The 4614-nt window shown below is 37.4% G+C and overlaps 1 pseudogene; it reads right to left on the reverse strand.

The window, feature by feature from the left end:
* LOC110257778 lies at window positions 1808-3049 on the reverse strand (annotated as a pseudogene).

Below are 4614 nucleotides of genomic sequence, written 5' to 3' on the forward strand. Positions count from 1 at the left end.
AAAATGAACAAGGAATCACAGGCCTTAACTGACACCCTAGATCAGATAGACTTAACTGATATTTATAGAGTATTCCATCCCAAAGCAGCAGAATATACATTCTTTGCAAGTGCACATGGAATATTTTCCAGGAGAGATCACATTTTGGGCCAGAGATCAAGCCTTGGTAAATTAAAAAAAATGAAATTATATCAAGAATTTTCTCCATCCACAAAGCTATGAGATTAGAAATCAACCATGAGACAATAAAACAGTGAAAATCACAAATTGCTGGAAGTTAAACAATATGCTACTAAACAACCAATGGATCATGGAAGAAATCAAAGAGGAAATCAAAAGATACTTTGAGACAAATGACAACAATGACACAACCATCCAAAATCTATGGGTCACAGCAAAAGCTGTTCTGAGAGGGAAGTTTATAGCAATATAATCTTATCTCAGGAAACAAGAAAAATCTCAAATAAACCATCTTACTTTATACCTAAAGCAACTAGAGATTGAAGAACAAAGCCCAAAATTAGTAGGAGGAAAGAAATCATGAAGATCAGAGAAAAAATAAATGAGATAGAGACAAAAAAATAGAGAAGATCAATGAATCCAGAAGTTGGTTCTCCAAAAAGATCAACAAAATTAATAAGCCTTTAGCCAGACTCATCAAGAAAAAAGGGAGAGGGCTACAATCAATAAAATTAGAAATGAAAAAGGAGAAATTAACCTTCTTTAAATGTTAGGTAGAATGCTCCTATGGATACATTTGGTGCAGGACTTTTATTTGGGGGAGTTTTTTGATTACTGATTCAATTTCATTACTAGTAATCATTCTGTTTACAGTTTTTTCTTTCCAATTCAGACTAGGAAGGTTATACGTTTCTAGGAATTTATCCATTTCTTCCAGGTTGTTCACTTTATTGGCATACAATTGTGTATAAACTTTTCTTTTTTATTAAATAGTTAAGAGATTTTATTTTATTAGCTGTAATTACAGTGCTTGTCAAAATTAAAACTTAAAACAAGTACACAAAACAGTTGATTACTAGTCGTGTATTGAAAGCAGTAAGAGGTTCCATGACACTAAATAAACCAGTTCTGAGGTTTTCCCCAAGATAAAGTTTAATAGCTCCAGTTGCTACAAAAGAAAAAAGTAGAGGTTATAATTTTCAATGACAAATCTGACCCTTTCAGGCTGATGGAGTGAAAGGATATGTAGACAAGGGCTCCAAGGGGCTGGGGCTCTGGGATGACCACCCCTGCTCCTGCTGGTGAGACCTCAGAAAGCCAGGAGCAGGCAAGCAAGGGGACTGCAGCCAGAGTGTTCCAACCAAAGTGCCCATGATGACCCAAGAAAAAGCTGGGGTTCTCTAAGAGGTCTGAGTGTGGTGGCTGAAGCCTTTTGTCCATCTTATTGGCTGCTGTGTAAGCACAAATACAAGCACAAATGCAATGTGGTCTTTGATGACCTGAGACAGTGTGAATCACAGGGATCCCACTGTGACCATCCAGAATGAGTCATGGCAGGTTTTGCCCTGTTTCATGTTCCCAATGGGAAACAGACCACTGGTGGACTGAACTTAGGCCATTACTGCAGAACCTACACTAGGCATATTTCTCCCTTCTGTGTGTTCTCCTTATCTTGTATTTGTAACTATTTTAAAAAATGCACTGAGTTTGGGTTAAAAACCAACAACCAAAATGATCTCAACACAGAGCTAAAGCTCATAGGAGAAAGATTGGACCTGTCTGGAACAGTAACTTCTAGATGACCTGTGTGCCTAAAATCCCTTTTCAATACTAGCAGTGGGTTGATTTTCTTTTTACAATAAAAAAAGCTAAGTAATATTGCATGGTAGTACCAGAAACTGCCTCATTTGAAACAAAAACTATTTACATTAAACAACTCAGTTGCAGGCTGTGTCTACACATTTTCAGCATGGTGAAACATATTGTGACCCACCATGGAGACAGATTCTGGCACACACACCACAGGGGCATGTTTGCCACATGAGAGTAAAGTGAAGGTAGAAGGAGGGAGTGAGGGGAGAGAGGTACAGCTCACTTCTTGTTCCAGAGCTGAATGGATAGCCAGTCCAGTCCCTTATAGAACTCATCTTTGCTAGTGGCACAGGTAGCCTGAATGTACCAGTTCCTGTGGTGCAGAGGGTATAGGCCCAGCCTGTCAGGGATCTTGGCTGCATTCATGGCATTGGGGAGGTCATGTTTGTTAGCAAACACAAGGAGAACAGTGTCCCTGAGTTAATCTTCTGTCAGCATCCTCATGAGCTCCTCTTTGTCTTCGTTCACACACTCCCATTACCATGAACCATAAAGATGAGCCCTTGCGTGTTCTGGAAGTAGCAGCACCACAGAGGCTGGATCTTGTCCTGGCTGCTCATGTCCCACCTGGTGAAGCTTATGTTCTTGTACTCCACAGTCTCCACGTAGAAGCCTATAGTGGGAATTATGGTCACAATTTCACCCAGCCCCAGTTTGTACAGGATGGTGGTCTTTCCTGAAGCATCTAGTCCTGCCATGAGAATGCGCATTTCTTTCTTGTCAAAAAAGCCCTCGAAGAGGTTTCCAAAGATATTCCCCATGCTGTATACTGGTGGGAGCAGCTCTGTCCAGAGAAACCCTCCACCCTGCACTGTTGCTGCTGAGGCAGGTGTTGGTTTCACTCCCTCAAAATAGTGGCTCTGATGGCGGACACCTCAGTAGAATTTTATTACCTGAATTTCTGAGATATCTGTTGTAACTCTTCCTCTTTCACTTCTAATTTTTATTTAGGCCCTCTTTCTTTTTTTGCTTGATAAGTCTGGATAAAAGTTTACCAATTTTATCTTTTCAAGAAACCATCTTTAATTCCATTTGTTTTTTATATTGTTTTTTTGGTCTCATTTTATTTATTTGCATTCTGAACTTCATTACTGCTTTCCTTATATTACATTTGGGCTTTGTTTTTTTCCTTATCCCTTTTGTGTAAAGTTAGGTTATTTATTTGAGTTTTTCTTTTTCCTTTTTTTTCCTATGTAGGCTTATATTGCTATGTACTTTCCCCTTAGAATGGCTTTTGCTTCATCTCATAGATTTTGGGTAGATGTGTTGTTATTTTCTTTAAAAATTTTTATTATTATTATTTTTAATAGTTATTTCCCATTTTCATTCATCTCAAGGTATTTTAGGGTTTCCTATTTGATTTCTTCATTGACTCATTGGTTTTCCATTTTTTTTATGGCCACATGTTGTCATATGGAAGTTCCCTGGCCAGGGGTTGAATTGGAGCCACAGCTGGGCCCTCCACCACAGCCATGGCAACACTGTATTTGAGCTGCATCTGTGAACTGTGCTGCAGCTTACAGCAACTCTGGAGGCTTAATCCACTGATTAAGGCCAGGGAGTGAACCAACATCATTACAGAGACAACATTTTGTCCTTATCTCACTGAAACACAACCGGGACTCCAACCCACTGGATTTTTAGTAGCATGTTGCTTAGTTTCTACATTTCCCCAGTTTTCTCCCTATAAATAGTTTCTAGTTTCATACTGTTGTAGTTGAAAAACATGCTTGATAAAATTTCAGCAGTGAAATTTATTAAGATTTATTTTGTGGCCTATAATGTGATTTATTCTGGAGAATCACCCTGTGCATTTGAAAAGAATGTATATTCTGCAGTTTTTAGATGAAATATTCTGTAGATATCTGTTAAGCCATCTGGTCTAATGTATCATTTAAGGTCATTGTTTCCTTTTTGATTGTTTATTTGAATGCTCTCCCCAAAATGTAAAAGGGATATAAAAGTCCCCTATTTTTGTTGTTTTACTGTCAAATTCTCCCATTATTTTCTTCAAATATTTGCTTTATATATGTGTCAGGTTCCATGTGAGATCAATATATGTTTATAATGGTAATATATTCTTCATGGAGTAACCACCTTATCATCATGTACTGTCCCTTCTTTGTTTTTTGTTATAGACAGAGTTTTAGAGTCTATTTTGTCTGATATAAGTATTGCTAAACTAGCTTTCTTTTCATTTCCATTTCCATTTAACATATTTTTCTATCCTTTTATTTTCAGTCTGTGTGTAGTTATTTTTAAAAAATTTAAAAAAAGTTCTATAATTTCTATTATAGTTGATTTACAGTGCTCTGCCAATTTCTGCTGTACAGTAAAGTGACCCAGTTATGCATACATATACATTATTTTTCTCATGTTATCCTTCATCATGTTCCATCACAAGTGGCTAGATATAGTTCCCAGTGCTATACAACAGGATCTCATTGCTTATCCACTCCAAAAGCAATAGTTTGCATCTACTAACCACAAATTCCAGTCCATCCCAATCCCTCCCCCTCCCGCTTGGCAACCACAAGTCTGTTCTCCATGTATATGAGTTCGTTTCTTTTCTGCAAATAGTTTCAATTGTGCTATATATTAGATTACAGATATAAGTGATATTATATGGTAGCTGTCTTTCTCTTTCTAACTTGCTTCACTTAGTATGAGAGTCTCTAGTTCCATCCATGTTGCTGCAAATAGCATTATCTTGTTATTTTTTTATGGCTGAGTAGTGTTCCATTGTAAATATGTACCACATCTTCTTAATCCTTTTATCTG

Source organism: Sus scrofa, chromosome X (assembly GCF_000003025.6).
Source record: "Sus scrofa isolate TJ Tabasco breed Duroc chromosome X, Sscrofa11.1, whole genome shotgun sequence".
NCBI lineage: Eukaryota > Metazoa > Chordata > Mammalia > Artiodactyla > Suidae > Sus > Sus scrofa.